This window comes from Perca flavescens, chromosome 10 (genome assembly GCF_004354835.1).
Source record: "Perca flavescens isolate YP-PL-M2 chromosome 10, PFLA_1.0, whole genome shotgun sequence".
Classification (NCBI taxonomy): Eukaryota; Metazoa; Chordata; class Actinopteri; order Perciformes; family Percidae; genus Perca; species Perca flavescens.
The window spans coordinates 2,488,463-2,498,462 of NC_041340.1; the positions used below are offsets into that span (position 1 = coordinate 2,488,463).

The 10,000-nt window shown below is 40.5% G+C and overlaps 1 protein-coding gene and 1 long non-coding RNA gene across 2 annotated transcripts in view; both read right to left on the minus strand.

The window, feature by feature from the left end:
* mgat4b (alpha-1,3-mannosyl-glycoprotein 4-beta-N-acetylglucosaminyltransferase B) overlaps positions 1-10,000 on the minus strand; it is a 138,478-nt gene that overhangs the window by 60,388 nt on the left and 68,090 nt on the right. The gene's annotated exons all lie outside the window — the stretch shown is intronic.
* Positions 7,860-10,000, minus strand: part of LOC114562348 (uncharacterized) — a 3,792-nt gene continuing 1,651 nt past the window's right edge. The window contains exons 3-5 of the long non-coding RNA XR_003693493.1: positions 9,752-9,887; positions 8,689-8,839; positions 7,860-8,395 (exon numbers count right to left, since the gene is read on the minus strand). This is a non-coding gene — a long non-coding RNA (uncharacterized LOC114562348). The remainder of the gene's footprint in view (positions 8,396-8,688; positions 8,840-9,751; positions 9,888-10,000) is intronic.

Consider the following 10,000-nt stretch of genomic DNA (forward strand, 5'->3'; position numbering starts at 1 on the left):
ATTAACTAAAAACAAGCCACACTAACTACAAACAACCCACATTAACTACAAACAAGCCACACTAACTACAGACAAGCCACACTAACTACAGACAACCCACACTAACTACAAACAACCCACACTAACTACAGACAAGCCACACTAACTACAAACAACCCACACTAACTACAGACAACCCACACTAACTACAAACAACCCACACTAACTACAGACAAGCCACACTAACTACAGACAACCCACACTAACTACAAACAACCCACACTAACTACAGACAACCCACACTAACTACAAACAACCCACACTAACTACAGACAAGCCACACTAACTACAGACAACCCACACTAACTACAGACAACCCACACTAACTACAGACAACCCACACTAACTACAAACAACCCACACTAACTACAGACAACCCACATTAACTAAAAACAAGCCACACTAACTACAAACAACCCACATTAACTACAAACAAGCCACACTAACTACAGACAACCCACACTAACCACAAACAACCCACACTAACTACAGACAACCCACACTAACTACAAACAACCCACACTAACTACAGACAACCCACACTAACTACAAACAACCCACACTAACTACAGACAACCCACACTAACTACAAACAACCCACACTAACTACAGACAAGCCACACTAACTACAAACAACCCACACTAACTACAGACAAGCCACACTAACTACAAACAACCCACACTAACTACAGACAAGCCACACTAACTACAAACAACCCACACTAACTACAGACAACCCACACTAACTACAAACAACCCACACTAACTACAAACAACCCACACTAACTACAAACAACCCACACTAACTACAAACAACCCACACTAACTACAGACAAGCCACACTAACTACAAACAACCCACACTAACTACAGACAAGCCACACTAACTACAAACAACCCACACTAACTACAGACAACCCACACTAACTACAAACAACCCACACTAACTACAGACAACCCACACTAACTACAAACAACCCACACTAACTACAAACAACCCACACTAACTACAAACAACCCACACTAACTACAAACAACCCACACTAACTACAAACAACCCACACTAACTACAAACAACCCACACTAACTACAAACAACCCACACTAACTACAAACAACCCACACTAACTACAGACAACCCACACTAACTACAGACAACCCACACTAACTACAAACAACCCACACTAACTACAGACAACCCACACTAACTACAAACAACCCACACTAACTACAGACAACCCACACTAACTACAAACAACCCACACTAACTACAAACAACCCACACTAACTACAGACAACCCACACTAACTACAAACAACCCACACTAACTACAAACAACCCACACTAACTACAAACAACCCACACTAACTACAAACAACCCACACTAACTACAAACAACCCACACTAACTACAAACAACCCACACTAACTACAGACAACCCACACTAACTACAAACAACCCACACTAACTACAGACAACCCACACTAACTACAAACAACCCACACTAACTACAGACAACCCACACTAACTACAAACAACCCACACTAACTACAGACAACCCACACTAACTACAAACAACCCACACTAACTACAAACAACCCACACTAACTACAGACAAGCCACACTAACTACAAACAACCCACACTAACTACAAACAACCCACACTAACTACAGACAAGCCACACTAACTACAGACAACCCACACTAACTACAAACAACCCACACTAACTACAGACAACCCACACTAACTACAAACAACCCACACTAACTACAGACAACCCACACTAACTACAGACAACCCACACTAACTACAGACAACCCACACTAACTACAGACAACCCACACTAACTACAAACAACCCACACTAACTACAGACAACCCACATTAACTAAAAACAAGCCACACTAACTACAAACAACCCACATTAACTACAAACAACCCACACTAACTACAGACAAGCCACACTAACTACAGACAACCCACACTAACTACAAACAACCCACACTAACTACAAACAACCCACACTAACTACAGACAACCCACACTAACTACAAACAACCCACACTAACTACAGACAACCCACACTAACTACAAACAACCCACACTAACTACAGACAACCCACACTAACTACAAACAAACCCACACTAACTACAGACAACCCACACTAACTACAAACAACCCACACTAACTACAGACAACCCACACTAACTACAAACAACCCACACTAACTACAGACAACCCACACTAACTACAAACAACCCCACACTAACTACAAACAACCCACACTAACTACAAACAACCCACACTAACTACAGACAACCCACACTAACTACAAACAACCCACACTAACTACAGACAACCCACACTAACTACAGACAACCCACACTAACTACAGACAACCCACACTAACTACAGACAACCCACACTAACTACAGACAACCCACACTAACTACAAACAACCCACACTAACTACAAACAACCCACACTAACTACAAACAACCCACACTAACTACAAACAACCCACACTAACTACAAACAACCCACACTAACTACAAACAACCCACACTAACTACAAACAACCCACACTAACTACAAACAACCCACACTAACTACAAACAACCCACACTAACTACAAACAACCCACACTAACTACAGACAACCCACACTAACTACAGACAACCCACACTAACTACAAACAACCCACACTAACTACAGACAACCCACACTAACTACAAACAACCCACACTAACTACAAACAACCCACACTAACTACAGACAACCCACACTAACTACAAACAAACCCACACTAACTACAAACAACCCACACTAACTACAAACAACCCACACTAACTACAAACAACCCACACTAACTACAGACAACCCACACTAACTACAAACAACCCACACTAACTACAAACAACCCTAACTACAAACAACCCACACTAACTACAAACAACCCACACTAACTACAAACAACCCACACTAACTACAAACAACCCACACTAACTACAAACAACCCACACTAACTACAAACAACCCACACTAACTACAAACAACCCACACTAACTACAAACAACCCACACTAACTACAAACAACCCACACTAACTACAAACAACCCACACTAACTACAGACAACCCACACTAACTACAGACAACCCACACTAACTACAGACAACCCACACTAACTACAAACAACCCACACTAACTACAAACAACCCACACTAACTACAGACAAGCCACACTAACTACAAACAAACACTAACTACAGACAACCCACACTAACTACAAACAACCCACACTAACTACAAACAACCCACACTAACTACAAACAACCCACACTAACTACAGACAACCCACACTAACTACAAACAACCCACACTAACTACAAACAACCCACACTAACTACAAACAACCCACACTAACTACAAACAACCCACACTAACTACAAACAACCCACACTAACTACAAACAACCCACACTAACTACAAACAAGCCACACTAACTACAGACAACCCACACTAACTACAGACAACCCGAAACGGAGACTAAATAGAGACACAAAACAACATTTACACAGAATCATCCGTGATACCAGCAGTTAATGTTAAAGGAGTCATAACAGCCACACAATATAAACGGACTTCCTTCACTGCAGGTTTTTATTTGTCGTTCGGGAACACAGATTCCCGACACAAATACAATAACAAAGGAGCGTGTTTACAACGACTAAATGACTCTCTGAGATACAGACAATAACCCTAATGGGGATTATAAAATGTCAAACAGGACTTCAGAGCAGCAACAGGACACACAGACACAGCGGACAGGAAAGTGGATGTCTGCGTTTTAACTGCTGAGTCAGAGCGAAGAGAAGGGAAGGAAACGAAGCTGCCGAGTCAACTAAGAGAGAGGTTGAGTCAGTTCATTATCAGCTCGGCTACAAGCGCCCAGAAATACAAATTCAACGAGTGAAGATTAGCGTACGTTCATTCAGGAAGGCTTCTAGGCATCTCATTTTGTCTCTCTCTCTCTCTCTTAACCTAATCCGCTGACTCAGGGCTTTGCCACGATCTGCATGAGCTATTGCGTTGTTGAAGTCAAACTTTAAGGGCCCTATTTTTAACGATGTAAGCGCACGTGTGAAGCGCCTGGCGACAGGCAGCGTTTTGGGGTGTGTCCAAAATCCACTTTTGCTAGTTTGTGCCGGGAGCTTGGATCTCTTTTGATGACTTTTGTAGGGCTTCATGTCAACAAAAATGCAACAAAAAGCGTACAAAAATGTCGGAAAAAGCAACAAATTTACAAAAGGTGACAAATGTCTGAGAAAGACACAAACAAAAGTCTAAATAAAAACAACAAAAATGAGGAAAAAAGCTACCAAAATGTTCCAAAAAAAAGTGACATGCAGTAACAAAAGCACGTCAATAAGCTCTACACATGTCTGGCCTTTGGTGTGATTCTGTTTTTCCAGTGTGGCCCTCTGGGAAACTGAGTTTGACCCCCCTGTTATAGAGGTTAAGAAGTAGTTGTATTACTGTACTCACAGTGATAGGGTCAGCAGGCACAGGGCTGTGTGTGTGTGTGTGTCTCTGTGTATCTGTGTGTGTATCTCTGTGTGTGTGTCTCTGTGTGTGTGTGTCTCTGTGTGTGTGTGTGTGTGTCTCTGTGTATCTGTGTGTGTGTCTCTTTGTGTGTGTGTCTCTGTGTGTGTCTGTGTGTGTGTGTGTGTGTGTGTGTGTGTGTGTGTGTGTGTGTGTCGCTGTGTATGTCTCTTTGTGTGTGTGTGTGTGTGTGTCTGTCTGTCTGTGTCTAAGTGTGTGTGTCTGTGTGTGTGTGTGTGTCTCTTTGTATCTGTGTGTGTGTCTCTTTGTGTGTGTATCTGTGTGTGTGTCTCTGTGTGTGTGTGTGTGTGTGTGTGTGTGTGTGTGTGTGTGTGTCTGTGTATGTCTCTTTGTGTGTGTGTGTCTGTGTGTGTGTCTGTGTGTATGTGTGTGTGTCTGTGTGTGTGTTTTTGTGTGTCTGTATGTGTGTGTCTGTCTGTCTGTGTGTGTCTATGTGTGTGTGTCTGTGTGTGTGTCTCTGTGTGTGTGTGTCTCTGTGTATCTGTGTGTGTGTCTCTGTGTATCTGTGTGTGTGTGAGTGTGTGTGTGTCTCTGTGTATGTCTCTTTGTGTGTGTGTGTGTCTGTCTGTCTGTGTGTGTCTATGTGTGTGTGTCTCTGTGTGTGTGTGTCTCTTTGTATCTGTGTGTGTGTCTCTTTGTGTGTGTATCTCTGTGTGTGTGTCTGTGTGTGTGTGTGTGTGTGTGTGAGTGTGTGTGTGTCTCTGTGTGTGTCTCTTGTGTGTGTGTGTGTGTGTGTGTGTGTGTGTGCGCTTGTGGAAATCTGGCTGACCAATCGACCCTTTAGACAGCTTCTCTTTTTCCTCTATCATCCCGTAAAGCTAAAAAAAAAAAAACACTAACAAGTTCTGACAGCAGGAAAAATGAGAAGAAATATGATTTTTGCAACCCCTTCAACTTCAAACTACGAGCAGATCAGCGTGGCACATGATGGAAACTTTCATCATATTCAACAGACTTATCTGGAGTTTCTGTCCACAGTGTTTCTGACGGTAACAAAGCAAAGAAAGAGCTTTAAAGTGCCCATATTATGAAAAAAAAAATCCCTTTTTCTGGAATTTGGGGTGTTATTTTGTGTCTCTGATGCTTCCACACGCATACAGACTTTGAATAAATCCATCCATGATGTCCTGGGGAAGATCTGGTTTCTAAATGTGTCCTGCCTTCAGTCTCCTGGTGAGCTGGTCAAAATCTGCACGGCTTTCTACGTCGCTAGCCGAAATGAGCTGGCTAACCGTTAGCATGCTAGCGCGTTCTCAAAGGCAAAACACTGCTACAACACACACTAGTTCACCATAATCTCAAAAAGATCTACTTCCATGTCCCTGTTCTGCAGGTATTCCACCAGTGGGGATTTCTTTAAGACTGCAAGGGAAGCTCAGCTTCCCCTAAAATGTCTAAAATTTAAATGGTGAAATATGTACTATTGTGTTAACATTTTATTGACTAAAATGCGTTAGAATACGTTCATCTCGAAGACGAGTTGGTTCAGAATCAGCTGACTCGATTTCCTGCTCATACGTTCCCGTAGCGTCAGTGCATTTCCCCGTTGAAGCCTGGCCTCCGGTGACTTCAATGGAGCTGATTTGAGCAGTTTTTTTTCAGCGCTTTGAAACTAGAAGGTCATTGGATAAATGCTGCGATTATGTCCCGCCCACGGACGCTCAGCGTCTCTGGGGGCCAATGGGAGCAGTGGGCTGGCCTGCACGCTGGGCTTCTGCGTGATGATTGGAGGACTGTATCTCCTTTTGATCGACAGCGATTTTGTACTATAAAAAGTCACCGAAGCTGTTCAACTTCAAGCAAGGCAAGGCAAGGCAGCTTTATTTGTAGAGCACATTTCAGCAACAGGGCAATTCAAAGTGCTTTACATAAAACATTAAAGAGCAGTTAGAAAACAATTAAAAAACAATAATAAACAACTTAAAAACATTAAAAGACAAGAATAAAATTGATAGTGCAGTATAATAATAAAAGTTACAGTGCAGTATAAGAAATTCAAGTTAATAAAATAGATTATTTAAAGAAAAGCAACATCAAAAAGATAGGTCTTTAGCTTAAATTTAAGCTAAAGCAGAGCTCAGCTCAGTCCCATCGCGGATTTTACAAGTCTAGTTGAAAGACGAACTGCTGCAACCTGTTTCTTGGTATTTGCCTGGCGAAATTGCTAGCCAATTTTCATCATACATTTCATACAATAATAAACCACAATCTTTGTTTCAGTTTAACCTAATTCCCACATTTCCTCCTTTGAGTTTAATATCGTTTTGTTAGATCGTTTGTTCATTCATTCATTCATACAGTACACTCTTAAAACTGCTGGGTTAAAAATAACCCAACTTGGGTTATTTTGGTAACCCAGCGCTGGGTCCAATATGGACCGATCCAACACTGGGTTGTTTTAACCCAGCAGGGTTGGGTTATGGCTTTGACCCAGCATGTTGGGTTATATTTTCTACCCAAAAATGGGTTAAAATGACCCATGTTGTTGGGTTAATACTACTCAAAATGGGTTGGAAAAATACAACCCACCTTCTGGGTTATCTGTATTTTTTTTTTTTTCACTAGATGTTTTGCATTATGAAATGTATTGATGAAATTATGAAATAATCACGCACATAACATCTCAGCATTTTGTTTTTATTGCTACAAGCCAAATATATCACTTAAGACAAAATTAAACAGTTCAATACATTTCAGTTAACATTACATGACAGCTACAGTTTATTGGAAAATAGTGTCGGGCACACTGACTTTGATGAATTTACTGTTTATCAAATGAGACAAGAAGCTAGCACTGCGGTCCCTCTGCCGCATCAAAAAAACAAAGAAAAAAAAAGATGCTGTATTTCTCCGACATGCTGTATCAACATTACCGTTTAAAACACTTTCCAAGTTAGTGGGGATGTATACCGCTCCAAACCAACATTAAAAACGTAGTAAGCTTCCCTCAGAGTTTAGTTTTGTTTCTAAACTATGTGTAAAATGAGCGGTGACGTTAAATCATCTGTGTGACGTTTATGTTTTCAGGTAACTTTACTGTTTACATTGTGAGGAGGAAATGGTTCTAACATTTCACTTTAGATGTGTGTGAATGTCACCAGGAGTCATTTATATAGTTATATTTTATAGTGATCCATTATCTGTTCAAAAATTTTTATTCTAAAAAAAAACATAGAAAATAAATATTTGTGTGTGCTGGAAAGTCGTTAGAAAATATGAAATTGGAATCGGCTAAAATCGATATCGGCAGATCAAACTCAATGAAAAATTGGAAATTTGAAACAGCCTAGTAAGTTGAAATCGGTGCATCTCTACTTATCACATCATTAAACGGACAAAATAGTCACAATTTCTCAAACTTCATGCATTGAACTATCAACTAGCAATCTGAGCTCTCATTAATTTGACAGTGTTTGATTCAAGTCCTGGTATCTGAAAGACGGTAGTCTAGATGAACTCCCAAAATTTAGCACAAAGTTGACATTGAACAACAATCCCAGCACCACAACACAACATTTTATTTTGTAAGATTCTAGCTCACCATGCCTGGAGTGTCCACTAAGCATGGAAACTCTGTGATAATGTCTAGCATTGATGTAGTCCCAGTGATGGGATCCACTGTGCCCTATGGATGGCAGTCTCCAGCATGTGTTGGCCAACCTGGGACTGTGGCCAGATGTTATTCTTCAGTCACTCCGTCAACTGGATGAACCGCTCTGGAGTTCTAGTTGGTTCTGTGAGGAGCAGAGAAATCGATAAGTTCTACCAAGCTGTGACATATTAAGATATCTAATGTTTTAATAGAGTGGGCCGGTTTCCCATACAAGAATCAAGCCTAGCCCTAGACTACAAGAACAATTAAATGAACAGTTATGTAAAAAGTTTAATCTCTGTATATGAAACTGGCCCATAGAGTTCAAGTAAGAAGTACTTGTTATGTTGCAAACAGGAGAGAGGATAAGTCAAATCCACTTCTAAATGCAACATGAATTGGATTGAAATGGAGGAGCAAGACATCTTGCTGTACCTGGTAAAATGACTCTGGTGTCTTGTGGCACTTGTGATGTTAAATGTACTCGTCTGCCAGAGTGGAGTCTTTTTCAGACATTACGGAGATGCTCTTCCAGAAAGCCTGTTGTGGGTTTATGCCCTCTCCCTGGGGTGAACCATGCGTCGTCCTAAAGTTTAAAAGTAAACAAAAATGATTAAAAAAAAAAAAAGAATTCAAACACATTAGGTAATAACTAAGCCAGAAGCAACTCTGAAAGTAAGAGCTGAAGTAAAAATTAGGATAAAGCTGAGCCAATAATAGAATAGCTCTTGCCTTACATGTCCTGCCTGATTCTGCACAAAAAGCTCAAACTTGGTTGATGTTTTCTTTCTAAAGATGATCGTATTGTGTTGCAACTTATGTTGTAAGGTTTAAGCCCAGTTTTTTAGGGTAACTCCCTTCACTTTACCGCCAGTATCAACACATGAAGCCACCTTGTCTTGAGAAGCTTGTGGTTTGTTGTTCACTTTTAACTCACTTTGCATTATCTTTTCATCTCTTTTTCTTCTTGCACTCATAAATGCTACTCTCACCGCTCGCTTTCCTTCTGCGGCCACACTGTCCCTGATTTAAGGCACCTGCCACACTACTCTCATAACAGGTTTTTAACCCCCATATTACGTGATACACTGCTTTCTCACCAACCATCACAGCCCTAGCAGGGATTGTCACATTTGCTTTAGGTCAGTTCATTATTGTGTGGTTAAAAACTTCCATAGTCTGTGCCTTGACAGTCCTTCAGGCATGGAAACTGATCCACAATTGATGATGCCAGCATAGCCTTTGCACCTGAAGATGGACTTGACAACAATATGAATTTTATTAACATTTAACACTACCACATAACACAATATATTGACAGTTTTTTTTACAGTAATTATCAAAAAAAATAATATAAAATAAAAAAATAAATCAAGATTGCACTAACTGATCCCAGATCAAAGGGATGAGATAAGTAGTTTAGATGCAGTTCACATTAGTGAAGAACTAGCCCACAACTTAAAAATAATAAAATAATCTGTGTGTGAAAAATACTTACTTCTCTCCAAAGCACACAACTAGTGGGACACAAGTATCCGGACCATGGCACGTCTTTCATTATTTATGTGATTCTGTTCCTCAGGACCACTAACCATGCATTTTCCATCAGCTGTCTTAAGGATCTCATGGATATTCTATAAAAATGATTAATGAACAGAGAAAGAAAGTATACACATATATATGAATATCATGACTATGCCTCTGACTTACATCAAAATTGTCCAATCAAAGTGAAGCTTTTAAAAAG